This window comes from Callithrix jacchus, chromosome 2 (assembly GCF_049354715.1).
Source record: "Callithrix jacchus isolate 240 chromosome 2, calJac240_pri, whole genome shotgun sequence".
Taxonomy (NCBI): Eukaryota; Metazoa; Chordata; class Mammalia; order Primates; family Cebidae; genus Callithrix; species Callithrix jacchus.
The window spans coordinates 56,597,661-56,610,040 of NC_133503.1; the positions used below are offsets into that span (position 1 = coordinate 56,597,661).

At 49.3% G+C, this 12,380-nt stretch overlaps 1 protein-coding gene across 1 annotated transcript in view; it reads right to left on the reverse strand.

Annotated features, from left to right (window-relative positions):
• The window catches only part of CHST12 (carbohydrate sulfotransferase 12), a 29,340-nt gene extending 20,146 nt beyond the window's left edge, over positions 1-9,194 (reverse strand). Inside the window, exon 1 of the mRNA XM_008988888.5 lies at positions 9,082-9,194. The gene's annotated coding sequence lies outside the window, so the exon portion shown is untranslated. The remainder of the gene's footprint in view (positions 1-9,081) is intronic.
• Between the last annotated feature and the right edge of the window lie 3,186 nt (positions 9,195-12,380).

A 12,380-nucleotide genomic window follows, 5' to 3' on the forward strand; every position in this document is an offset into this window, starting at 1 on the left:
TTTAAAAGTAAGGTTCTAAGGGGTTTGCACACATTGTTTAATCCTCACACAAACTGGGATGAAACCAGGGCAAAGTAGCTACACACTTGCACGAGTCTACAGAGCTTGCAATGTTTAGAGTTGGCATCACAATCAGGCTGTTGTTGACAGAGAGCTCCCCCATTCCTTGCCACTCTGCTCGCTGGCCTCTACAGTATATGTTTATACAGAATTGGTAGGTTTCACTAGACAATCAGATTTCTATTTCCTTTATTTCTGGGGAAGTAGCTTCTTCGTGTACTAAATCAAGTGGCATAGCCTTCATTAAGATGTCCAAGAATGCTTCAAGTGTATTTATTTATGCTACTGGCATAAACACCAGAAACTATCTACTTATTTTCCTTATATAGCTCTACAGATACTATATAAGGCAAATAATTCACTGCAGTTTCCTATCGCTGTAGTCCACAAAAATTTGGAAAGTTCCTGTTACTGGTGTCAACATTTGCTTTCTGCACATCCTGGACTACCTGCAATTTACATGCGGTGGTGCTGCATTAAAACCCCCAGTGTAAGACACATTTTTACTCCGTACCTCCAGGACTATGGTTTATTTGCTTATAAAATTACTTCACTTGTGTTGTTAACTACATCTGACAGTATATCCAAATAAAAATATGTAATAAACAGTCACACTGATGAGAATGGAATGTTGATTTATATCCCAGGAGACCTGAATGAAAACTGAGCCCCAAGTTAGCCCTTGAAGTAAAGTAACTTCCCCACAGAGCTGGTCCTAGAGCACAGAGGCTATCAGCTCACACTGTTCCCTTCCTTCCTGTCTCTAAGCCCTCAGTGGGCACTTGCCAAATAGATAGGAAATCAGCACATGTACACCAGTCCAATACTCCCAAACTGGGTTTCAAGTTCTTAGAAGATAAGGTTCCTATCTCATGTATCTTCTGTATTCTTCATAAGGCTCAAATACTTGTTGCATGATATTTGACTCTAGAATCCAAATGATAACTCATTTGACTCAACTGACATAAGAATAAAGTCAATTCTTGGCCAGGCACGGTGGCTCATGCCTGTAATCCCAGCACTTTGGGAAGCTGAGGTGGGTGGATCACCTGAGGTCAGGAGACCAGCCTGGCCAACATGGCAAAACCCCAACTCTACTAAATACAAAAACTAGCTGGGCATGGTGACAGGCAGTTATCATCCCAGCTACTTGGGAGGCTGAGGCAGAGAGAACTGCTTGAACCCAGGAGGCGGAGGTTGCAGTGAGCCAAAATTGCCTGGGCAACAGAGTGAGACTCTGTCTCAAAAAAAAAAAAGTGTTAAGTCATTCAAAGAAATTATTTCAGAAGAAAATGATAATAAACTTCACCATGATCAGTTTAAGAACCTGCTTGGGGCTTTACATGCAAAATATATCCAGGCTCAGGCCAGGTGCAGTGGCTCATGCCTGTAATCCCAACACTTTAGGTAGCCAAGGCAGGATAACTGTTTGAGATTAGGAGTTCAAGATCAGCTTGTACAACGCAGCAAGAAGCCATCTGTACAAAAACTTAAAAATTAGCCAGGTATGGTAGTGTACACCTGTAGTCCCAGCTACTCAGGAGGCTGAGGTGGGAAGAGCTCTTGAGCCCAGGAAATTGAGGCTGCAGTGAACTGTGATCACACCACTGCACTCCAGCCTGGGAGAGAGATCTTGTCTCAAACTTTAAAAATAAATAAATAATAATAAAAAATAAATAGGTATCCAGGCTCTAATTTGTCTCATCCTCTCTGTCCCACCTATACCCCACCCTGCCCCAATCACCATAAGCTCTCACCTGAGTTATTGCAACAGCCTCCAAACCAGTCTCCCTGCTTCGGCTCTCAGGCCCATACAATCCAATTTCCACCCCAAAGCCATGGTTATTCTGTTAAAAGTCGGATCATGTCATCTCTGATCGATGGAGTCCAGTGGCTTCCCATCTCAAGTCCTTCCAATGACCTGTGACCAGGACTCCACTGACCTCATCTCCTACCACAGTCCCCCTCGGTGACCCTCTCCAGCCTCAACAGTCTCCTTGCCATTCACCCACTGCACCCAGCGGGCTCCTAATGCTGGGCCTCTGCACTGCCGTCCCTCAGCTGGGGAATCCCAGGGCAGTCCCACAGTCCTTCGGATCTCTGCTCAATGCTCACCTCCTCAGCAAAGCCTTCCCTGACCACCCCAAGAGAGTAGGTCCTGGCCTCTACCCTGCACTCCCCACCCCCATACCCTGGTTTTTTCCATAGCAGCACTGATCCCATCCCTACCTCAAATGTTTTATTTATTTATTATTTTCAGAGTAGGGTCTCACTGTGTCACTCAGGCTGGAGTGCAGTGGTGCAACTGCAGAATCCCTGAATCCTGGGCTCAAACGATCCTCCTGCCTCAGCCTCCCAAAGTGTCAAGTTTACAGGCATGAGCCACCATGCCCAGCCTCAAATAATTCATATTCACTGGTTAATCCACTCATTGCCTGTTTCCTGCACTGAAACCTTAAAAGGAAGGTCCTCATCCTGTCTCACAGCTGTGTCTGCCATTCAGTAGTTGCTCAGGAAAGAGGTGTCATTTTAACAAAAAAAACCAGACAAACATAACAGACTGATTGCCTGATTTCTGAAACTTGGGGTGAAGAATGACCTATAATGCTATTATTCTCTCTACTGGTAGGTATGTTTTAAAACCCCCTTACAAAAAGTCTAAAGAAAAAGAATGATGAAAGAAAGCGCTCGGCTGGGAGTGGCAACTCACACCTATAATCACATTTGCTTGAACCCAGGAAGCAGAGGCTGCAATGAGATCGTATCACTGCACTCCAGCCCAGGTGACAGAGCAAGACTCTGTCTCAAAAAAAAAGAAAGCACTCAGAATCTCTGATGAATAACCACAACGAGGAGACAGGATACAGCAAACAATGACATAACCAAGAGGAAATCAGAGCAAGGAAACCCTCCCTGCTAATAGGCTTCTGCATAGAGGCAGGCAAGGGCCCCCACTCCATCAGAGCAGAAAGCTGATCTGAGACTGTTCCCATTTGTGTCAATTCAGCGCTATACCTACATATCTATGAAAGAGTGAAGTCATTCTGTGAGGTGAAGTTTATTAGGAAAGCCAGCAGTCCCTGTCCCTCTTTCCCTTTCTCACCTCTGCCCTTCTCCATGATTTTTTTTTTGAGACAGAGTCTTGCTCTGTTGCCCAGGCTACAGTGGAGTACAATGGCTCACTCTTGGCTCACTGCAATCTCCGCCTCCTGAGCTCAAGCAAAGTGATCCTCACACCTCAACCTCTCAAGGAGCTGAGACTACAGACACATGCCACCATGTCTGCCCAATTTTTGTATTTTCAGTAGAAACAGGGTTTCGCCATGTTGCCCAGGCTGGCCTCGAACTCCTGGACTCAAGCTATCCTCCTGCCTCAGCCTCCGGAAGTGCTGAGATTACAGGCGTGAACCACCTCGCCCTGCCCTCTCCGTAATTCTTTTAATGTCTGCCTTCAGAGTGAGCCTTTGGTTGTTCAGCTTGGGGCATTAGTGACTGATTTCCCGTGGCAACAGGTGAAAATATAGCTCTGTCCTCCCCAACTTTTCCACTTCATCTCCTCCCCACACCTTCTCCACCCAGGCGCATCATAATTTCAATGAGAGCAGCAGCCAGTGTTTACATAAATTATCATCATTGTGGAGAGGCTATCCACAGCTGCGCTTTGTGTACACCATAATTATTTTTCTTTTCCCACACAACGGTTTATTTTCTCTGGAACTAATAAGAGTCTTGTGTTTTCATTTGCTTTGTTTAATACTTATCACTAATCCCGCCCCAACTCTGCCAACTGTCTCAACTCCTCTCCAGATGTTCCAGCACATCAGGTGTCCTGCTAATTTCATCTTCTCCTCAAGAATCTCTTCAAGGAGCCTCTGACTAGCTGAGGTCAGAACATGTCTGCTCTCCACGCCAGCACCTGGCTGGCATCTCCCTCCGGCAGGTTCTGCCCACCACTCACCTGGGGGAAATCCTGTTCCCACCAGCCTGTCTCTGTCTAGACTTACTGCCTCATCTGGGGAGCCCACATCTGCCAATTGCCTCCTTCAAGCACAGGAGGAAATCTGGGAGCACGTCTGAAGATGTCTTTACCCTACTTCCCTTGCCTGAGCGTAGACTTCCAGGCTGGAACGCCTTCCCTCAGAATTTTGAAAGTAAGGCCCTCCCGTCTCCTGCCATCCAGTGCTGCTTTGAAAAAGTCCAAGCCCTTCTGCTTCTTTTCATTTTATCTGGAGTTAGTTCTTTCTTTTGCCTTTTCCCACCTGTTTTAACCTTCTGCCTCTTGACCTGTGATGACCTATTTGTGATTTGTTTTTCCTTTTTCCTCCTGATTTCACAACAGTACGTCCTGGAGTGGGTATGCAATCGTCTCTTTCCTTTTTTTTGTTGTTTTTTTTGTTTTTTGAGATATAGTCTCACTCTGTTGAACAGACTGTAATGCAGTGGTGCGATCTCTACTCACTGCAACCTCTGCCTCCCAGGTTCAAGCAATTCCCCAATCTCAGCCTCCCCAGTAGCTGTATTTACAGGCTCGTGCCATCACACCCAGCTAATTTTTTTATTTGTAATAGAGATGGGATTTCACTATGTTGGCCAGGCTGGTCTCAAACTCCTGGCCTCAAGTGATCTGTCCACCTTGATCACCCAAAGTGCTGGGATTATAGGTGTGAGCCACAGTGCCCAGCCTCTGAACTCTTATTATCCAAATTCTGGGGTCGACAGCTGCAAAAATGCTATCAAATAAATCCTTCCCCTCCCAAGCTCTCACTAGTCTCTATCTGAAATTAAGCCTCACTATCCAGGCATTTATTTATTTATTTATTTATTTATTTTATTTTATTTATTTTGAGACGGAGTCTTGCTCTGTCACCCAGGCTGGAGTACAGTGGCACTATCTTGGCTCACTGCAACCTCCGCCTCCTGGGTTCAAGTGATTTTCCTGCCTCAGCCTCCTGAGTAGCTGGGATTACAGGTGTACACCACCACGCCCAAACAATTTTTTTGTTTTGTTTTATTTTAGTAGAGATGGGATTTTACCATGTTGACCAGGCTAGTCTCAATGGAACTCCTGACCTCAGTGATCCACCTGCCTCCCAAGTTGCTGGAATTACAGGCATGAGCTACCACACCTAGCCTTCCCAGGCCTTTAATATCGGAGCTGGGAAGTGAAGAGGTTAGGAGAGTGAAGTGAAAATACCTGCATTTTCACTCATGGTGTTAGCCACTGGGTAGGCCTCTTTAACCCAGAAAGTTTGGGTTCTACGAAATTATTTTGTGAATTTCATCCTGTTTTCCCTATTGTTTCTTGCTGAAACTTTTTTTTAAAGTATTTTATTTTTTTAGAGATGGGGTCTTGCTCTGTCACTCAGGGTGGATTGCAGTGGCATGATCACAGCTCACTGCAGCCTCGAACTCCCAGGCTCAAGTGATCCTCCCACCTCAGCCTCCCAAGTAGCTGAGACTACAGGTGCAAACCACCACACCTGGCTAATTTTTAAATTCTGTTGTAGAGATGGGGTCTTGCTATATTGCCCAGGCTGGTCTTGAACTCCTGGCCTCAAGTGATCCTCTCTCCTCAGCTTTGAAACTTGTATTATTCAGCTGCCAGCTTCCGGATCTGATCCTGTTTCTTTTTTCTCTCCTTTTCCACCTCATTGCTTTTCTGTTTTACTTTCTGAGGGAGTTCCTCAACTTTATCTTTCACCCACTAACTGATTTTCTTATTTCTGCTTTTATATATATATATTTGTATCTGAAAGTTCTCTTTTTGGATCTTTGAATGCTCCATGTGGTGGCTTTTTTTAAGAGCTTCCTGTTCCTGCCTCATGTATGTGATATTTTCTCCATGTGTCCATTAATGGCAGCCTGTTTTCTACGGCTCCTTCCTGCACGCTCTCTTTGCTTCCCAGTGTATGCTGCAGTCTCTATCTCCCATAGCAGAGGTTTTATTCAGATACCCTTGGTTATCTGCTCATATTTAAGGGATGAGGATTTTTAAATCTTGATGCCTTGAACACTGGGAGGGGGTTATTAATTATGGGCTTCGTTAGCAAGAGATCCAGCTGGGCCTGCTGACTGGGGGCCCTCTGATGTCATTAATTTTAGGTCTTTTCTCTTGGCTACTCAGATTCCCCAAAGACACATCCAGCCTCCTGCCTAGAGGGAAAAGTCCCAGCTGGTCATGTTCTGGGAGCCAAAGGGGCCCTGTTCACTTCCTCCTCCTGTGCCCTGTACGGCACTGCACCCCCACCCTGCACTCAACTGTGCCTGGTGTTTCCCATTCTTCTCTGAAATATTTTTAAAGTTCCTAAATAGTTACAGAAACCACCACCTTGGTTAACAGCAGGAAGTAATAAGTTGGAGAGTCAATAATCTCCAGGGCTGGAGAACCACAGCCCCGCCTACAGCCACAGATCCACTAAATAGATGTGAAACTAACAGCTACTCTCTGAAGAGAAAGACAATTTAAGAACTGAAACTCAAGATGTAAGATTTTTTTTTTTAAAGATAAAGGAGCTGCATGTGTTACAGTATTATCAATAACTGCTCTTTTTCCACCAATGGCTCCTTCAGCCCTGGGACCAGTCTAGAAGAGAATCACCCACCAGCCTCAATGACTGCATAGTCAAGGAATGGCACGTCCAAGATCAGCCAACCAAAAGGCCTCTCTTCAACCCTCGATTCCTTCCCGCTGGGGTTCCTGGGGATTCCCTCCTTGTACAGGCTGTCTCTTCTCTACAAGGTTACATATCCTCCAGGATGGCCACAAATGCTGCCAACTCTGCAGGTCTAACCACCCAGCCCCAGCTCTCCTCATTGCAGGTGAGAAGTCCCAGCTGCCCTTGCTGTTACAGGTCATATCCCACAAAGTGCCACAGCCCAGTGGATCTGGCACCATCTTTCAGCTCCATGCTCATCCCCACTCTCTCAGCCACTGTCCCAGACCCATACCCCACAAGGCTACTAAACTCAGCTCCACTGCCCAGACACGAAACCCACCTCCTGTGTTCTCACTAGTACCATTTTTCTGAAACACATCTAATCGCATTGCACCCAATCCCCCACCAAAGGAATAAAAGCTCAAACCCCCTTGCACAGCCTTCAGGGCCCTGCACAATCAGAAACCCATCTTTCCAGTCTTTTTTTTTTAACTCTGTCACCGAGGCTAGAGTGCAGGGGCCCAAAGTCAGCTTACTGCAACTTCCGCCTCCGGGTTCAAGCAATTCTCTTGCCTCAGCAGGTGTGCGCCACCACGCCCAGCTAATTTTTGTATTTTTATTGAGACGGGGTTTCACCGTGTTGGCCAGGCTCGTCTCGAACTCCTCACCTCAGTGATCCACTCTCCTCGACCTCCCACAGTGCTGGGATTATAGGTATGAGTCACAGCACCCAGCCTTCCAGCCTTAGCTTCCAACCCAATCTTCAAACCCCACCTCACCAAAAACACAGTGACCCACCATCTCCCCCAAACGTCGCTTTCACTTCCACATCTCTGCATGCCTTTGCCTCCACCTGGAATGTTCTGAGCTCCACTCACTCTTCAAGGCCCAACTCATAGATCCTCTCCACTGTGGAAAATGTCGGAAAATGTCTCCACATTCTGTTAGCGCCTGGACCACAGCCTCAACCCCACACTGTGATCGCCAGGCTGACCATGAGCTCCCAGGGCAGGGCCCACACTATTATCAGCATCCACCCCAGCTTGGCATCTTGCACTCAACTGGAGGTTTAATAATAAAGCCAGAGCCTGCTGAGTGACAGCAGACAGTTACTGCTGGCCCCAAAGCATCAGCCCAAAGTCCCATAAACTCCTATGCGGGGAAATCAAACATCTATGCCATTCCAGGCAGGCGCTCTTTCAGATGTCAACCGTTGCACCTCTGTGTAGCAATTTCCTCACTTACCCCCATTTTCTTTCCGTCTTCAATCTGACACCAGATACTCACGGGGAGGGGCTAACCCGTGTCCCGGTGTAAGGGTGGGAGGACCTGCTGAGCTGTCCCCAGCCACCCACAGCCAGGAGCATCACTGTAGGGCCTGGTGTCCTGGAAGACGTACCACGTCCGGCACCGCGCCTGCAACTCACATTCCTATTCACCCCGGGGCTTCCGAGTCCCCACAGCCCCGATTAGGAACTAAATAATTTAATAATGCGGGAAACACTACGGCTTGTTGTGCTGCCCGCCAGACGGAGCTTCTGCCCGAACCAAGGCTTTGCCAGCGGTGTCCTGGTGGCCGGGAGCCCGCAAGGAGGTCTGAGTTCCACTGTTCCCGGACTAAATGCACGGTTTCCTCTTGCAGAGGGGCAGGGCTGCGGTTTCTGGAGCGAGAGGTCACTTAAGGGATACCCTGAGCGACCTGGCGGTGCTGCTGGCGTCTGCAGGCTCCAAGGCTGCGGTCGGCGGGGCCAGGGAGCCCTGTTCAGATGCCAGCGTGCACGGTGGGGGCGGGGGGGGTGTTCGAGGGGGAGATCCGTTCAGGTGACATTGGGCAGGCGGGGGGGCTCTGGGGGATCGGGGGAGCCCCGTTCAGGTGACAGCGGGCACGGGGGACCCTAGGGGGCCGGGGGTCCTGGAACTCCATGCCCGGGAAGCGGTCATGCCCCTACGGGACGGCAGAGGCTGATGCCGGGCAGGGGGACTCCCGGGGGCCGGAGGGGCCGCTGCAGCCTCTACCGTCGCTGAATCAGAACCACGGATTTCTCGTCCAGACCCTGAGGAACCGCAGAACGCGCTGATCAGGGCCCCAGGGCTGGGTCCCCAAGGCCGAAGGCGAAGAGCGGGGCTCAGAGAGGGCGCGCGCCAGGCCAAGGTCACAGAGCGCTTCGGCGCGGGGACTCGAACCCGGGCTCATGACGCGCCCGCCAAGCCGGCTGAAAAGAACCGACCCGTACCCCTCAGCGCGACCCGGGACCCCAGCCCTGGCCCCAGGAGCTCCGCACCGGCCAAGAGAGAGGGAGGCCGCGCCCCGAGCCCGCCGCCCGCCTCCCACCGCCCTCCGCGTCCCTCAGCTCGCTCTTCTCACCTAGCGCCCGCCGCCGCCGCCGCCGCCGCCGCCGCCGCCGCCGCCGCCACCCCGCGACTAGCGGACCCTCCGGAGGCCGCCCTCGCCGGCCCCGCCCCCGGCGCCTGAGCCCCGCCTCCCCCTCATGTTCTCGCGAGATGTCGCTGTCGCCGGAGGGGCCACGGAGGCCGAAGGGCTCCCGCCCTCAGCGCGCCTGCGCCCCGCCAGCCCGCCCCCGCCCTCGCGAGTCAGTGCCATGTGGCGCGGTATTTACGGCCAGAGATTAGCCCCACCCACCTGCCGCCACGAGCCACGCCCCCTTTCTCAGCAGCTAATCCGCGGCGTAGACTCTGCCCCGGCCCGCGGCGTCTCGGGGGCGCACAGCTGTCTTGCAGTTCCATCCCGGAGCGCCACGCTGCAGTCAAATATGATCCCGTTAGCCAACCTTGATGCAGTGCCTGTTGTTTACCCGACCCGTTCTCGAGCATCGGCTCATTGGCTGAGGATCGTGGTGCTCACCGGCTGGGGCTTGGGACTCGCTGTGTGACCTTGGGCAAGTGACTTAACCTCTCTGAGGTTGTCTCCGATCCATAAAATATAATAGGTTAGTGACCCTACCTTGCAGGGAGTTTGTCAGACAAATGAGATGGCACGGGTAAAGAGCTTAGCTAGATGCCTAATGCCTAGTGAGCATGCAGTAATTGTTCTTGGCATCAATGTAGTTTTGTTTGTGTGTGTGTGTTTGTTTAGAGACAGGATATCACTGTGTCGCCCTGGCTGGAGTGCAGTGGTGCAATCACAGCTTACTGCAGCCTCCACCTCCTGGGTTCAAGCCATTCCCCCACCTTAGCTTCCCGAGTAGCTGTAACTACAGACAGATGCCATCTCACCCCGATAATTTTTTATTTTTTTATTTTTTGAGACGGAGCCTCACTCTGTCACCAGGCTGGAGTGCAGTGGCACGAGATCTCGGCTCACTGCAGCCTCCACCTCCCGGGTTCAAGCGATTCTCCTGCCTCAGCCTTCCAAGTAACTGGGATTACAGGTGTGCGCCGCCACCACCAGCTAATTTTTGTATTCTTAGTAGAGACTGGGTTTCGCTATGTTGGCCATAATGGTCTCCATCTCCTGAGCTCGTGATCCACCCGCCTCAGCCTCCTAAAGTGCTGGGATTACAGGCTGCCTTCCAACCCAAGGTCATCTCTTTATTCTTCACTCCCTGCAGCCAATCACAAAGGAGTCCTCACCTGCCAGACCCTGGAAATGTGGAAGTGAGGGAGATGGGCAAGGCCCCTGCCCTCCTGGGGCATATATTCTAGTAGAGGGAAAAGCAACAAACAACCACCACAAAATGCATGTGTATATTATATACATGCACTCACAGTAGATAATATGTTTATACATACATGCATACATGTTACATACTATGTGTACATATGTAGTATATACATTTATATATTGTACACATACATATATAACTGTATTATGCATGTATAATGTGTATATGTTGCATACATGCATATATGTAACTGCATGTACATAAATAATATGGCAGCCTCTAGCAATGTCTCCCTGTGATCCCCGTCTCAGCTTAGAAATTTCTCAGTATCAGCTGTGCACAGTGCCTCATATTTGAAATCCCAGCACTTTGGGAGGCCGAAGCGGGGGGATCACTTGAGGTCAGGAGTTCGAGACCAGCCTGCCCAACATGGTGAAACCTCATCTCTGCTAAAAATACAAAAATTAGCTGGGCATAGTAGCATGCACCTGTAATCCCAGCTACTTGGGAGGCTGAGGCAGGAGAATCACATGAACCTGGGAGGCGAAGGTTGCAGTGAGCCAACCTAGGCAAAAAGAAGGAAATTCTGTCTCAAAAAAAAAAAAAGAAATGTCTCACTGTCAGTTTTTCTTCTCTGTCTTACATGTTTAACCTCTATCTACTCTCCATTGGATACTTCCCTTTAATTTTTGTTTGTTTGTTTGTTTTGAGACAGGATCTCACTCTGTTGCCCAGGCTAAAGTGCAGTGGTGTGATCATGGCTCACTGCAGCCTCAACCTCCTGGACTTAAGTGATCTTCTCACCTCAGCTGGGGCTACAGGCATATACCACCCACCCAGCTAATTTTTGTATTTTTTGTAGAGATGGTGTCTTGCCATATTGCCCAGGCTGGTCTCGAACTCTTGAATTCAAGTGATCTTCCTGCCTTGGCTTCCCAAAGTGCTGGGATTACAAACATGACCCAGCCCCTTACCTTTAGATTCAAACAAAATCAGGCCTCTCCCACTTTAAAAACAGAAGCCAGGCTGGGTAAGGTGGCTCATACCTGTAATCCTAGCACATTGGGAGGCCGAGGTAGGTGGGTGGATCATCTGAGGTCAGCAGTTCGAGATCAGCCTGGCCAACATGGTGAAACCCCATCTCTACTAAAAATACAAAAATTAGCCGGGCATGGTGGCAGGCAGCTATAATCCCAGCTACTCGGGAGGCTGAAGTGGGAGAATTGCTTAAACCTGACAGTAGAGGCTGCAGTGAGCCGAGATCATACCATTGCACTCCAACCTAGGTGACAGAGTAAGACTCTGTCTCAAAACTAATAAATAAATTAAATAAACAACATTATTACTTTTGTGTTATGTCAGTTTCACCTCTTACATTAGCAACATCTTGAATACACTAAATGCCCCCGAATTGTTCACTTTAAAATGGTTACTTTTACCTTATGTCAACTTCACCTCTTATATCAGCAACATGCAGATATATTTTACTTACCCTCTCTGAAGTGGCTATACCATATCTCCTAGTTTACAGATATGGAGGCAGGGTACCAGAGAAGGTAACCAACTAGCCAGAGATACAGAGTTGTGTAAGTGACAGAGCCAGGACCTGAATCCAAATTGTGGGCCCAAAAGATGGAGCCATGCTACAGCCTTGTGAATTCCTTGGCCAGGGTCTCAACTTGGCCCTGGAGACACCTCACTGTGATGTCTCTCATCTCCTCCTCTTCTAGACTCCAAGCTCCTTCAAGCTGGCTGCCCATCCCCCCAGCAGCTCCGTTAGCTGCCACCCACCTTTAGGGCCCCTCGGCCCCTCTGCAAAGGCTGTGGTCTCCCCAGGGCTGACCACAGCTTGGCCCGGCCTCTGGGTTTTACTTTGAGGTATTTCAATGTCCCTACCAGCTACAACTATTTCTGGTTTCATAACCAGGGTTGCAACAGAGGAAAAATAGAAGTAACTATGGCTTGGGCAAGAGACCAGCCAGGAAACATCAGCTGCTACTAATAGTAGCAGCTATGAAGTTCTGGGAGATTATTTTCTTTT